A 16,439-nucleotide genomic window follows, 5' to 3' on the forward strand; every position below is an offset into this window, starting at 1 on the left:
GGCCTGCTTACTCCTCTCTCTGTCTCTGTCTGCCTCTCTGCCTACTTGTGATCTCTGTCTGTCAAATAAATAAATAAAATCTAAAAAAAAAAAAGTTTGATTTAAAGTTATCTGTTCCTGAAAGAAATCACCACTGCAGTGGTCCATGTTAATCAGACAGCACCAAACACATTTGACATTTAAGGAAATTCCTATTTTTTCTAGATCAGTCTCACAAATCAGAGCCAACAAGTAGCCATAAGATATAAACCATACAGCAGTCAGGAGTAGTGATGCAAAACCAAGGAAGGAAGATACAGATTTTATGCATGTAAATGAGGGGATGGATTTTTTTCTGCAGGAACAATACATCTTTTTCCAAACAACAATAACAACAAATAAATCCCAAACAAAAAAATAAATACATGCCTTTAATAACACTAAATTAATTCAATAGTACCAGCACAAACTGTGGGAGTTCTAGTTGATGACTTGATATAAGATTATTTTCTTTTGTACACAATTTGAGTTGTCTACAATATAACACATTTTCAAGAGTTGATGGTATCCATAGAGCAAATAATAATAGTATTTTGAGCGTTTAGTGCATGCCAAGCATTTACTCCTCATTTGATCCTGGTGACCACATTATAATATAGGGATGTATTATTATCACTACTTGAGAGATGAGGAAAAGGAAGCTCCCAGAAGCAATGTGCCCAGAGTCTTAGCTAGGAAGACATAGGTCTAAGTCTGAATGCACAGTCATGATTCTTGGTTGTTGTTTTTTTTTTTTTTTTAAACACTTTATTTATTTATTTGTCAGAGAGAGAGAGAGCACAAACAGGGAAACAGCAGAGGGAGAGGGAGAAGAAGGTTCCTCACTGACCAGGGAGCCCAATGTGGAGCTCCCAGGACCCCAGGATCATGACCTTTGCCGAAGGCAAGACACTTAACCGACTGAGTCACACATGTGCCCCTCATGATTCATGTTCTTAATCAGCACAGCTGAGTCAGATGCAAGTGTGGAAAATAGAACTGATTCAGAAGTATCTGTGTGACTGTGTGGCCAAATTAACCCTCACATCTAAAATTCAAGTGTCCTTGAGCAAAAATAACCCACAATTGTTTGCTATGGCAGTGAACTTTTTTGGAAAAAAGTGACCTCCTACCCTAAGGAAAATGTAAAACAATATTGAGAAAGGAAGGAACAAATATAAATCCAGACCCGGACTACATCAGTTTCAAATGAGGGCATCATTAACCCCCCCTAAAGTGGTGTTTGCAATTACCCGAGTTTGACCATAAATTAGCTAAAATGAAACATAAATTAAATATCTTCCGATCCCAGAGACGTTCTCACTGGGATATGTATAAGTGAAACAGTGTGGTCTTGTAAAGCATGCAGATGAGGACTGTGTGTTCATTTCCAGTTCTCAAATAATTAGGGTTGGGTTTTCATTTTCGTCACCTCAGGCTATTTCTGTACTGTGTGAGTGAACTAACAGCACGCTGAACTCATACCTCACGCCATAGTGCTGTGCGTGCCAATGGCCGCCAGCACCAAGGTTTCCAGTTAAACTGTTGGGAATGAAAGGCCAAAATGCTGGATCCCAATGCTGTAATAGTGAGGAAAGCCTTCACTTCGTAATAGTGAGGAAAGCCCATCTTAGCAAAAAGACCCAACTAAGATTGCTGGCCGGTCTGTAGATGCACTCTCCTTACACATAGTTTTAAGATTAATTTTCTGCATTCTTTCTGTTTTCATCGGCTGCCATGAGCCTTATGGCCTTATGAATCAAACTGTCCGAAGTTAGGAAGCCACAGCCATTAGTGGGACTGAGGTCCTCCTATCTATTTCTCTCACCTGGAAGCCTTGAATTATGACTAGAATTATAGAGGGTCACAGTTCATTCTTTCTGATGGCAAGTTTCAAGCTGGTTGTAAGCGAAATCATAACATCCACTCAGCATCAATACTCCTGACACACCTAATCTAGGGAAATGGACGGACCGATAAAGTTATGCTTAAAAAAAGGAAAAGATGCAAGAAACCGTTTAATAAGGCTTGCTAGAGGTGGCAATCATGAGAGTAGGTAACTAGTTGCTTACATGAATCTCGGAAGTAATTTCAGCACCAGCCAGTAAAGGAAAATGTTTTACAAACCTTTAAATCTAAGAAAAAATAATTTTACTCTGTTGTGTTCAAGAACCACTTCTCTGGAATTCACTTCCAGCCAAGGACCACACTAGACAATGAGAATATCAAGGTTTTGTCCCTTTCCCCAGTGAACTAGAAGAAGTGCGTACATCTCTTACAAACAGTCCTTTAATTTTATCTAAAATGGGATTGGCTTCTCCTCCTCCTTCACCTTTTTTCAAAGTCCGTGTAGCCTGGGCCAGGCATGTTGGGAAGATCTTTGTACATCAGAGAATCCAACACTGGTAAATTGGGTTCTATTAAAATAGAAACTGTAAGGGGCGCCTGGGTGGCTCAGTGGGTTAAAGCCTCTGCCTTCAGCTCAGGTCATGATCCCAGGGTCCTGGGATCAAGCCCCGAATTGGGCTCTCTGCTTAGCCGGGAGCCTGCTTCCTCCTCTCTCTCTGCCTGCCTCTCTGCCTGCTTGTGATCTCTGTCTGTCAAATAAATAAAATCTTTAAAAAAAAAAAAAAAGGAAAGAAAAGATAGGAACTGTAAAAGGATCAGTAGCTCTATACTGAGAAAGAAAGAAAGAATGAAAGTTTACAAAGACATTCATAACTTTTGTGCAGCTATTACATACTTTATTTATATAACACTAATTTTTGAAATTTTAGAAAATGTGCATTAAATTCTAAAACTCTAAAAATTCACCAAAATGCACAAAGAGATTGAGATACTACCACATATCCATGAGGATGACTTAAAAAAAATATATATAAATATATATATATATATATATATATATATATATCCAATACCCAATGCAGCCAAAAATACAGAGCAACTGCAACTCTCTTGTGCTCCTGGTGGGAATGCAAAATAAAATAGTACAACCCCTCTGAGAAACAGTTTGGATTTTTTATAAAGTTAAACATATGCTTACCATATGATCAGGCAATCCTCCTCCCAAGACTGTGTTCACTCAAAAGTTTTCATAAGTGGGTGCCTGGGTGGCTTAGTGGGTTAAAGACTCTGCCTTTGGCTCAGGTCATGATCTCAGGGTCCTGGGATTGAGTCCCGCATCTGGCTCTCTGCTCAGCAGGGAGCCTGTTTCCACCCCCCTCTCTCTCTGTCTGCCTCTCTGCCTACTTGTGATCTCTGTCAAATAAATGAATAAAATCTTAAAAAAAAAAAGAAAAAAAAGAAAAAAAAAAGTTTTTCAGAAGTGCCCAAAACTTGAAACAACCCAAATGTCCATTAGTGGGTATCTGGATAAAGACTATGATACTTGCGCACAACAGAGTACTACTGAGCACTGAAAAAGAATGAACTACTGATTGATCCATGCAACGATATGAACGAATCTCAAATGCATTATGCGAAGTTAGTGTTTCTCCACCTTAGCACCATTGATGTTTTGAGCCAGACAATTCTTTGTTGTGGGAGGCTGTCTTGTTCACCATAGGATATTTAACACCATCCCTGGCCTCCTCCCGCCAGATCCAGAACAGACTCCCCCAGTGCTCCCTGTTCTAGCAAACAAATATGTCTCCAAATATGTCAGATGTCCTCTGTGTGAGCCAAGGATGCTTTCAATTGAAAACTACTTTGCTGAGTGCAAGAAGCCAAACTCAAAATGTTGCATGCCTTAGGATTCCATTTGTTTGACATTCTGGAAAAAGCAAAACTATAAGGGCAGAAAATAATAACGGTTGCCAGCTGATAAGAATAGAAGGAAGATTTGAGTACAAGAAATAGCACGAGAAAATCGAATCAAGGGGTTTTTTCTGTATCCTGAGTATGGTGATGCTTTGGTCTTGGCAAAATTCATGGAACTCTCCACCAAAAAAAGTGAGTTGTACCTTATGTAAATTAAAAAATAAAATTTAAGAAGCACACGAAACACTACTTTATCTCTAAAGCAATATAAATACTATAGTTGAAATATATAAACTTAAAAAGGATAATATTCAATGCAGCATTAAATGGCAGAGTTCTGCATTTTCATGTCAAATATCAAAGAATGTAATATACAAAGGACAATAAAACATATAAATAGTACAGAGAAGTTTAAAGTTATCTATGAATAAGTGTGTATATCTGTACCTAGAGGATAATTTTAAAAGACATTATAAGAGTTTCTTTACAGCAGTCATTTCAATAAAATGAATGTATTGGATTATCTTAAACTCATTTCTCAATGCAAAGTTATCTGCCAACATAGAAAAGTTGTATCCTTCAGATTTTTATATAAAAAGTTAAAGGACATCTTGCTGAAATAAAATATTTTTTCACCTATACAGACATTTTTACTTCAGTTATATACACTTCTCTGTATTTACTTGTACAGAAAAACCTCAGAAAATGTAAAATACAGAAGCTATTTGTTTTATGACATAAATTTTTTTAAATTAACTATCAGAGAATTGCTTTAGTAACTTGGAAATGACAAGGATTCCAGGCATGATTTCCCCTTAGCAAGGCATAATAAATTCTGCAGCTCATACACCATCTGCTGAAAAGCAAAGTAAGAATGGTGGCCCTAAAAATTAAAATTAGAAGTAACACAGCAGTAGCTATGAAGAAGGAAAGTTGGAAGCAGAGCCCCAGCTGGAAGATGAGACTAATAGTGTGGGAGCTATAAGGGGACATCAAGAGTTTCTCACCACTCCCTAGGGAGATGTAAAATACATGATTTGAGTACAAAAGACATTCCAAGCTTGATTCCCAAGACTGCCCTTAAGTTATAGACTAATGACCGCAGCTTAACTACCTTCTTTATTTGAACTCTGAAACAAACAACGTTTAATATGTGGCTGGTAAGTATAACTGGTAAAGCCATTGGTTCTTGATATTAGAAAATGCCCCAGGATGCCTGGCTGGCTCAGTCAGAGGAGACTGTAGCTCTTGATCTCAGAGTTATAAATTCAAGCCCCACTTTGGGAATAGAGATTATTAAGAATTAAGAAAAAAAATTTTCTTTTCTTTTAAAAAAAAAAAAAAAGAAAATGCCACATATCCAGATAAAACTTTTTTTTTTTGATGCAGAAAAGACCATTTGATGGGCATAAGAAATATTTTAAATGATGGCAAAATAACCCACAAATGGGTGGAATTAGATACAATGTAATGAATTTCATAGGAATGGAAATACAGCAGTAACCCAGTAAATTCAAGAATATGGTTTGTTGACTCCTGTTTAACAGACTACAAAAGATCTTGGGAGAAATAAGGCCCACAGTTTACTTCCTTGAGTGTTGAGATGCAAATAAGAGAAAGCCAGTTCGGGAATCCTGCAGCCTATTTACACACCTGGGAATCTTAACAAGAATCAAGATGAAAACGTCTCAAAGGAATGTGCCATAGCTGGCCTCATTCCACTGATTATACAGAGTTCCATGGGTACTTCTGGGATACTGTGTCTTTGGACAAAAAGAGCTTTACTTTTAAGCTGCTGCTGAGAGTTCCCAAACCACCACTCCCACAGCATGGGGGAGGGGTGGGGAAGTGTCTTTTTTTTTTTTTTTTTTTTAATTCCCTGAATAGTTCAGACAATCTTGAAACATTTACTAAGGAAGAAGAAAGATTTCTTCAGGACAAAAAACTTTTAAAAAATGACTCAAAAATGGGTTTCTTTAGCTATTTTTGTTGGTCCACGCTGCTTTATTTCTCAAAAACTTTATTAACTCTGAAATTCAAGGTCAGTCATCAAAAGTCTGTAAGCCTCAATCTCCTACTCTGTAAAATGGAGATAACATCACTTACCCTGCCTGGTGGGAAGATCCAGTGAAATGATGCATTCAAGTAAACCTTGGAAACTATAAAATACTAATCATGGTGAAGGAATTATTTATATAGGCACTAAATATTCTGTTTATTAATAAGATAGATTCTTGAGATAGAGATCCAAATTTTTTTCTAGGTTTTATTTATTTGATAGAGAGAGGCAGAGAGGCAGGCAGAGAGAGAGAGGGAAGCAGGCTCCCTGCTGAGCAGAGAGCTCGATGCCAGCCGGATCCGAGGACCCTAAGATCATGACCTGAAGGCAGAGGCCTAACCCACTAAGCCACCCAGGCGCCCCAAGATCCAACTTTCAAATATCCAATGTATATTTTATATAAGCTTGTTATATGACTCTTACGAATGGAAACCTGTTTCAAAAATTGTAAAATCATGTCCCCTGGGTGGCTCAGTCAGTTAAGTATCTGTCTTTAGCTCAGGTCGCGATCCCTGGGTCCTGGGATCAAGCCCCACATCAAGTCGCACAACTGGGTCCCTACTCAGCCAGGAAGTCTACAGTCTACTTCTCTCCCTCCGCCCCTCCTGTGTTTTCTTGTGCTTGTGCACACGTGTGTGTTTTCTCTCTCTCTCTCTCTCGGTCTCTTTTTTCCCCCTCCCCTCCAAAACAAAATCTTTAAAAAAATATTGTAATATCAGACACTTTCTTACAATGGTAGAAGCAGAATATCTTTTGGAATAGATTGTCCAATGTCATGGCTACAGACAGCTCGGATCCTCTCAGCTCCCTAAATCCAATCCTAAACTTCGATTTGTAAATAGTAAAAATTCGGTAGCATGAAAAGATAGTAATTATCCCTAAAGACCACATAAGCTATGGTTTTCCCTTTTGAGATGGTCGAGAGTCCAAGCATTTTTAAGAAAGTATGTGAGTACAATAAACCAGTGTCAAATTTATATCTAAAAATTATAACCCTAAGGAAAATCAACTTTACAGATTTGAGGAAAGTAGTAGAATTTATTTTTGTTTTTATGACACAAGTTCCCAGGAACTTAATCCTCATTGAAGGATGTTTGCTGAATTATTTACCCAGTAACTCAACCTCCACCCACCAGCAGTGACAGCCTTCATGGCTCCAGCTCTAAGTAGTGGGATATATTTAGATTATCCTAAGAGATATTGAAAATTCCATTCAAAAGCTACCTGAAAGCTTTTCCCTGGGCCTGGTCTATACTAAAGTAAAAGAGTGCCTCAATGACATCTTTCTAGAAACTTTGATAGCTACATTTTTTTATGAGTAGTTAATATTCTGCCACTCAATGGTCACAATTATTGCCAGAAATCCTAGGATTTAGAAATACAAAGAGAGAGAGAGAAAAAAAGATTAACACTTGCTCATTGAACATGTATTTTATTTTTTAAGTTTTTATTTTAATTTCAAGTATGCATTTTAGCTTATGTGTATATTTCCTTCTAGAATTCTAGGGCCTTTTTTTTTTTTTTAAGATTTTATTTATTTATTTGACAGACAGAGATCACAAGTAGGCAGAGCACCAGGCAGAGAAAGAGGAGGAAGCAGGCTCCCTGCTGAGCAGAGAGCCCTATGCAGGGCTCCATGCAGGGCTCGATCCCAGGACCCTGGGATCATGACCTGAGCCGAAGGCAGATGCTTAACAACTGAGCCACCCAGGTGCCCCAAGAATTCTAGGGCTTTATTTTGGCATTCTTGGGCCAAAGACTGATTATTTAGAAAATGTACTCACACATTAACTACTGAAGTTTATCTTTTTTTGTGCCTAAATGCTAATGGCAAGTTCCTCTAGGTAGAACACCAAACCAGTGAAGCTTGATTGACTTTTGCCCGAAGTGCTTTGTCACCGCCTTGTTAGAATATTCTAATACTCTAGGCTGGGTTTAGAGGCTTGGAGCCTGCTTGACCCTACACAGATGTAAAGTGTAAACAGGTATGTACAGGATACAAAGACAGTTATGAAAAAAAATTGTTGGACCTTAAATTAGCACCCATAAACCATAGGCATAGCTCAAACTTTGTTCTTGGAATCGCTAGTGAAACCATGAGGTTACAACTATTACCAATAATTCCTTGCAGAAACTAAAGACCATTTTCCAGAAATGTTTGAGGACAGAAAATTGAGAGAAAGAAGGGTGACCTTAACTTCTACCCTCAGGGGTAGATGGTTATATTTTTAATAATTTTCAGTGCTCTTTGTTTACCTCTTAGAGTGTTTTTATTAAACAATTCTTAAAACTGCTTTTAAAAAAATGGGATAATGGCACTTGTGGTAAACTGAAATTAATGTTGTTCTTCCCTAGACAATACCAGGGAGGGGGGAGTTGCTAAATGGTGTGCCAGGATTTTTATAACTACTATGAGCTGGTTAGAGAAAGAAATGCATATTTTCACAGGATAAACATAGCCTTTCTCTGGTACTTGAATCGTTCCCCCATCCCTCTCTCCTCCCTTCTTCTCCTGTTTCCCTTCCTCTATACCTTTCTTTTTGTTTCAAGTTAAAAATAAGCATTTGGGCCTTTTTTTTTTTTTTTTTTTTTTAACAAAGCTAAAAGTAGTGGATAAAGTCAGGGTAAACCTAGTGTTCTCTGTGCTCTTTCTTCTCTGACAATTGAATCTCAAATGTCATGAACTCACTTTACTTGGATAATGGCAATTCTACATTTCTTAATCCTGACCTCCAATCCTATCCCTCTATAGAAAATACACTTTATATAAACATATGCACACTATCAGCCGCCCAGAGATATAGGTCTGTTTTGTATCCTGTTCTGTTCTAGTCTCTTCAGTGCTAATTTAAGAAGGCAACAATTTAAGAGAAGGACTTTGGCTATAGCATCAAGTTCTCATTTAGACATACACTTGTGCTTTTAACATCTATGGCGATGTTTTTGCGTACATGCACCGTGGGGCATGTATTACTGTCAATTTTTCAGGGCTATAGTACCATTCCCCATCTAGCCTCATTGCTCAGCTCTTTAATTCAATCCTTTTCAAAGACTCTCCCTACCATCTTCACTCTTACATTATTATGAAGACTTCTGTTTGCACAAGTGTTTTTCAGATGTCTTTTCAAACCTTTGTTTTTCTTGGCAAGTAATACAAATATCGCCGGTGTTCACTTTTCCTGATTTGGAAGAACTTTTTTAATACTATATAGTATTTACGTTTCAGAAAGGTAGTTGTCTATAATTAATAATACAGTATTATATATTTAGGAGTTATGATAATATGGTATTATATATTTGAAAATTGCTAAAAAAAAGTTTGAGTCTAAAAAAATTTAAAAATTAAAAATTAAAAAGTTGAAGTAGAGCTTAGAAGTTGTCATCATAAGAAAAAATTATACAAATATGAGTAGTGAAAGATATTAACTAGACTTATTATGACAATCATTTCACAATATATACATACAGTGAAGCATCATGTTGTACACCTAAAACTGATATGTTATAAATCAATTCTACCTCAATTTTAAAAACTGGAAAAAAGAAAAAAAATAATTTTAAAGTTGAATATAATTGCTTACTCTACTTACATTCATTAGAATTAATTCTTCTGATAAATAATAGTATTTGCAAAGATAAATGGTATCTTCACTAAATATCTTATGTATACTTTTTGTTTTTCCATGTGGTAAATCCATGGAAAATATTAGAATTTCCATTTCATAAAAGGAGAAACAAAGTCTCAGAAATTAGTGCCCTAGGCATTGTACTGATGAAAAAATATTTCAAGTCAACTAACTTCTTAGCATCCAACACTAATCTGTAAAATTCATTTTCTCCCCATTTTTAAGACTGTTTCTTGAACTCATTTAAAGAAACTTATCTAATATTTTATATGTCATTGTCAGAAATTTCAAACAATTTCACAAAGCATTCTATGGTATCCTTATTTACTATTTCAGGCATAAAATCCATCAGTTCAGAAAGTAAAATGCATTTGATTTTATGTCTTACCAGAAAATTTGGAGAGTTCTGTGACATTAATGCAACTTGAGAGTTAGCAAGCAATTGAAACAAAGCACTTAATCTCTGATGTTCTTACTTTAAAAGTTCTATGTGATTTGGGTTGGGCGGAATCTCAAAAGGGACCATTTCTGGATTTTTTTCCTTATACACAACAAAAATTCAAGAGTAATTTAATTATCATAAGGAGTTTTTCAATCAGCTTCAGTGCTAGTCTCTGAATGTTTGCGGATTCCAAGGATCTGCAAATAATTAGCTAACAGTCCTGGAATGCAGAAATAGATTTGTCAACAGCATTGGTGTTGAGGGTGTTAAAGGAGAATCAAAGATAACAGAGATATAAATGAGTTCACTCAGGTGACTGCCTGGAGTCCCTCCTTTATCTACACTGACATTCTAGAGGTAATAACAAAAATTTGGTCAAATATCTATATGGAACAGATTAAGGAATAGCTTAACAATTTGGTTCTTACATGAAAGTCATGTTGTCGCTTAACATGAACTGTCAAAGTAATTGCACTTTCACTCATGTCCACCAATATATTTGTTAAACCTAAGAGAAACTTCACTGTGTAGAGGCATGCTATTCTCAGTGTATAATTGTTAGTTATTTAACCTTTCGAGTTTTACTCCTGCCTCCATATAGGATTTTATATCTAGAAAAGAATGAAAGCAAATCCATTTGACCTCCCAGTAATTACCAGAAATTACCAGAAATGTACCAGAATTAGCTAAATCTTGATGAATCTGACGCTTCTTCACCAATGTATTTGCATCAACCTGAAACATTTCTGCAACTCAGAGAAAAGCAATATGGAAAGGTGGTTCTTATTCTTGAGAAAAAGTTCTTTCTTTAATCTTTTATTCTTCTCTTGACAAAAACGGAGGTTAATGTTTCCCTCTCTCAGATTCCCTATTCTCTGACACCTTTTAGTTATTTTCATGATATGTCAACCCAGTCTAACATTTTTATGCAGGACATTCCTTTCAAAGTAACACAGAACTAGAAACCTAGTTTTGCTGCGAGGACTCTCTTGAAATACCCCTTTATTCATCTGGAGACCATTTACATCTTCCCTTTCTTTAGGTGATGCCTACTTTTTCTCTCACAATAAATAAAAGATAATCAGATAAACAATGAAAACATGGTCTTTGGCCAGCTGCCACAGCATCAGAATTCTTCAAGGTTTTGCTTACTTTTAAAAACACACATGATGGGGCGCCTGGGTGGCTCAGTGGGTTAAGCTTCAGCTCAGGTCATGATCTCAGAGTCCTGAGATCAAGCCCCGCACTGGGTTCTCTGCTCAGCAGGGAGTCTGCTTTCCCCTCTCTCTCTGCCTGTCTCTCTGTCTACTTGTGATCTCTGTCAAATAATAAAATAAAATCTTTAAAAAAAAAAAAAGATTTTTCCCACACTTTAAAACACACACACACACACACACACGAAAAGCTATCATGACTAAACGACCTAATCAGGAAATTTGAAGAAGAACTTATAAGCTAGACAATTTCTTTACAGTATCTTTATAATATCAATGACTTAAATGATACTGTATTTAAAAGATCTTTCCAAATGTGGGTACCTGGGTGGTTCAGTGGGTTAAGCGTCTGACTCTTGATATCTGCTCATGTTTTAATTTCCAGGTTCTGAATTCAACCCTGGCAAGTACCATTCAAGGGGCTCCTGGGTGGCTCAGTCAGTTAAGAGTCTGCCTTCGGCTCTGGTCACACCACGGTCCTCGGATAAGAGTACCGCATTACACTGGGCTCCCTGCTCAGTAGGAAGTCTGCTTCTCCCTCTCTTCCCCTTGTGTTCCCTCACCTCCCTGCTTATGCTCTCTCTCACTATCTCTGTTGCTATCTCTCTATCTCTCTCAAATAAATAATCTTTTTTTTTTTAAGTACCATTCAAATCGGAGTTGGATGCTCCACTGACTGAACAACACAGACACCCCCATTTGTGAAATACCTAATTCACTTTCAGCTGCCAAAGTTTTACTATAGTAAAAGTTTTACTATAGTAACTTTGATTATAAATCTAAATGCTGGGGTGCCTGGGTGACTCCCAGTCATTAAGTGGCTGCCTTCAAATCAGGTCATGATCCCAGGGTCCAGGGTTCGAGCCCCGCACTGCGCTCCCTGCTCAGTGGGAAGCCTGCTTCTCCCTCTCCCACTCCCCCTGCTTGTGTTCCCTCTCCTGCTGTGACTCTCTCTCTCTGTCTCTCTCTGTCAAATAATAAATACAATCTAAAAATAATAATAAATAATAAATAATAAATAAATCTAAATTCCTTCAGGAACGAGATACATAGAAGTACACATTTATTCGGTTTCCCCTGACCTCCGCTGTCATTCTTCATCTCTTTTGTAATTTCCTCCTCATGTTGGAGGAACCAGAACTCAATCCTTTGATCTCTTCTCTGTCTACACACACTCCCATGGTGATCTCTTTCATCCAAGTCTTTTGGCTTTAAATACCAACTCTAAATGGATGACTCACAGGTATAGACCCCCAGCCAGAGCTCATTTCGACTTCAAACTCAAATACCCAAACTTAATTCCTGGTATCACTCCCCGAATCTCTTCCATGTCTGTCCCTCCCAAGCCGCTGACAGCTAGATCTTTCTGGTAGCTCAAGACGGGTCTCTCTTTCTCCCATACCCTGTATCTAAACTGTCTACAACCTGTTAGCTCCAGCTTCAAAATAGAACTAGACCTCAATCACATCTTAAATTTGCACAAACATGGCCCTGGTGAGCCACCATCATTTCTCATCTGGAGTGCTGCAGTAATTAATTATATCATCCCTTGGCTCAGAGCTTGTCATAGTTTCCTGTTTCACTGACAGTAAAAGCCCAAATCTCTACAATGGCCCACAGAGCCATATGTTTTTCCCCTAGCCTTTTGAACTTCTTCCCTAGTTTTCTCCCCTAGACCCCCCTGCACACTGCCACCCTTGCTGTTTCTGGAACATTCAGAAATGCTCCTGCTTTAGGATCTTGCCACTGGTCACTCTCTCTCTCTGCTTGTATTACTTTTACAGCTCATATCCATACAGCTCACTTCTCCTTCTCCAGGTCTTTACTCAATGTCATCTTCTCAATAAGATTTATCCTAACTACCTCATTTGAATTTCAACTCCTCCTCACCTCAGTACTCCTGATCCTCCCTGTCATGTTTTATTTTTTTTAATATAGAACTTACTATCACAATATACATTTTCTTCTTCTTCTTCTTCTTCTTCTTCTTCTTCTTCTTTGTTTGTTTATTGCCTGTTTCTGTCTGCAAGAATGTGAGTTTGGGAGATGTGGGGAGAAGAAGACAGGAATCTTTGTCAGCTTTATTCACTGATGTATCCCCAGCATCTAGCACAGATCTGGATGCATTGTGGATGCTCACCAGTAATTGCTTAATGAATTAATAAGCGAAGATTAGTAATAATAGTTGACATCAGCACTAAACAATATAATGGACAGTATGAATGATCACAGCTGATAGAAGTAAAATCCCAAAACTATACAGTGCTTTAAAGCGCACCTGAGACAACTCATCTGAAAAATTTAGAAAATAGAACCAGAGAAATAAAAAGATTTGTCAAAGATCATAGTGTTAGTTCATAGCAAAGAAAAAACATCTGGGTCTTTTGGTTTAGTGGTTTTCCCCAGTCTTTACTGATTCTCTTGCCTACCCCCTAGGTCTAAACAAGACTTCTTGAGGTTCTGGAAGACCGTCATAATTATGTCTGCCTGGTGATTGACTTGTTTCTCCCTAAAAACGTAAACTAGTGCCTAAAGAAATGGTATCTTGATAGCTCCTATGCTAGGTCCATGGACCCTGTAACAGACTGAGATTGGCCACCAGACCACATAATAATGACACTAGGACCCGAGGATCTGAGCACAGGGGGCTCCCAGAATCCATCATGCAGCCCTCTACACCCCAACTCTGTCTTCTCACACCCAGTTAACTTTAACATCAATCTAAATGCTCAAATACTGCAGAAGCAGCTCATGTCTTGTAAAGGACATGATCAGCCTTGGTAGTACTGAACAAAAACATTACCTGGCAAGAAATGAATGTTCAGCCATCTCTTCTCAGTGGTTGGATTTCTGCTTCCTTTTCACTTTGTCCTCTTTCCCGCAGTCCACTTCCTTTCTTTAGCTGACAGGAAAAGCGACAACAGTGAGTACCCAAGTCCTATACAACCAAAGTTAATTTCTACTTTTCCCAGTGGTTGATTCTCAATCCTTTTTCCTCCATTCTTTTTTATTATAGAGGAAGAATACCAAATAAAGGAAGAGAAAAAGAAAAGAAAAGCCTCCAAAAAGAAAAAAACTCCCCAAAGGAAGAACACAAAACTGAAGCTATTTAGGTTCACGGAGGCCACCTATGACATCACAGTCACAGAAACTTTCCACTGAGGACATGGAGGAAGTGGCCAAAGGAGCTACTGACCCACAGTTAATAAGAGGAAGAGATGATCAATAAAGCTAAAAAATGCAATTACCAATCAGGCAAGATGGTAACAACCCTTAACAAAGGAAATCCTGGGGAGAAGGCTTCCTAACATTTCTGTGACTCAGCTTTATTTAAAAATATTTATTGTGCCAATGAAGAGCGATATGCCATGCGAGGTGCAACTGTTTATACAAAAGAATACGGCCAAAGTGGTAATAATAGTAAGATAGTACAAAGAGCAAGAAGAGCCCAAATCACGCGTGTTAATAATTTGCTAAGAGAAAAAATAAGCTCATTTTAATCACTTGTTTAAACTTGAGATTCATATGGTAACATGTAAGAGACTTAATTGTCCTAATACATGATGTGCAAACTACAATCAACTGTGTAACTACTTCTTTTCTGAAATAAACATGAAATAGAAAGAACTACATATTTTCACTGAGTTAAGGTAGAAATTTTGAATTGTTTACACTAAATAAAAATACTATCATCACTTCAGTGGGTTATAAAACATAAATTTTTAAGTTCTGCAGCACAATATGGTTTACAATGACATGAGTCTTTATAAACTTCTGATCGTAGTACTGTGTAAATTCATAATGTATAAGTATCTAGGAAAAAGTGTCATTCTGTGACTATTTTTTCCCTAAAAGTGCAATTTCCTATATTTATCTAATAAATAGATATTAAATCATCACAATCAGTACTGGTAGTATTGTAGTGACAGGAAGGAATCCACACACTGCCAAAGATAGCTAACATGCATTTAGTAAGAATCATAGCTTAGGTCTATATTGCTTCTGGCTATTGAGTTCCAGTATGGAAAAGACCCAATTCGTCTATACTTGACAATGTCCTGTACATTTTGCTCTCAAGCAGAGTTAACAGAAGCAGTTCCCTGTCGTAGGTAAATGTGCACATTACTGTCAGCATATTGTTTAGCAAAGTGGACCTTGCAGTCATTCAAGTAATAGGTCAGAATACCAAAAATTCGAAGGGACACATGAAGTTAGAAAGGACAAAGCATGCACTTTAAGGATAAATGGATCTGGGTTTGAATCTACTCCCAGTCTTTTCTTTATGTGCTTGGGCAAATTACTTCATTTTTCTGAGCCTTGATGTTCTCTGGGAAAAAAGTGAAGATAAGAAAAACGTTCTTTGCCGGATTGATGAATGGATAAGACACAGCATATATAAAATGTATAATTCAGTGCCTAAGATAGTTGCTCAAAAAGTCTAGCTGCTGTTATGAGAAAGCATTGATATTCCTTTAGACCTTTAGGTTTACTTGATATGGTTTTTTGGGAAAAGCAAAAACGTCTACAATGTGATTGAAAATACTTGGATGCTGCCCAGTTCGGTCCCTTAACTCATCTTACACGGTATTGCACTGAGTGGGAATGGAAAGCACTTAACAATGAATTAAGAATATTTCAGTCCAGGGCACCTGAGTTGCCTTGTGCTTAGGTTATGATCCCAGGGTCCTAGGATAGAGTCCCACATAGGGCTCCCTGCTCAGCAGGGTGCCTGCTTCTCCCTCTCTCCCTCGGCTCCCCTGCTCATGCTCTCATTCTCTCACTCCCTCTCTCTCAAATAAATAAATAAAATATTTAAAAAATATATTTCAGTCCAGATGGTAAAGAAGAGATATGAAATAAAATCTCCCTAACATGTTTAATAGAATAACTGACAAATCCCTAGATTATAATTTTGTTGCCTGGAGTAAAACCAATCTATCAAATCAATTCAAGTTGTTTCTGAAGCAACTGTACTACTCATTCCTGCCATTGTCTAACAGACATGACACTGAAAATAAGAATGTTGCTGTATCGTGATTGCATATAAGTTGTAAATAAATTGTCTCAGATACATAACATATTCTTAAACTTTATCCCCAGCAAGCACAAAATTATGTTTTTAAATTTATTTTAGTAATCTCTACATCCAGCATGGAGCTCACAACTCCAAGATCAAGAGTCATAATCTTTTCCAATAGAGCCAGCCAGGGTCCCAAAATTAATTTTTAAAATATTTTAAGAAACTTTCCATTTTTAAGTTTATCTGAATGTTCTCTCATTTCTGACTTTCTGACTTACAGCCAGAGTAATCATAAATT

The 16,439-nt window shown here is 37.4% G+C and overlaps 1 long non-coding RNA gene across 1 annotated transcript in view; it reads left to right on the top strand.

Annotated features, from left to right (window-relative positions):
- The window catches only part of LOC123391553, a 47,030-nt gene extending 32,282 nt beyond the window's left edge, over positions 1 to 14,748 (top strand). Inside the window, exon 3 of the long non-coding RNA XR_006606241.1 lies at positions 14,138 to 14,748. This is a non-coding gene — a long non-coding RNA (uncharacterized LOC123391553). The remainder of the gene's footprint in view (positions 1 to 14,137) is intronic.
- Positions 14,749 to 16,439: the final 1,691 nt, after the last annotated feature.

This window comes from Mustela putorius, unplaced genomic scaffold, assembly GCF_011764305.1.
Source record: "Mustela putorius furo isolate JIRA1106 unplaced genomic scaffold, ASM1176430v1.1 tig00000242_pilon_pilon_pilon, whole genome shotgun sequence".
NCBI lineage: Eukaryota > Metazoa > Chordata > Mammalia > Carnivora > Mustelidae > Mustela > Mustela putorius.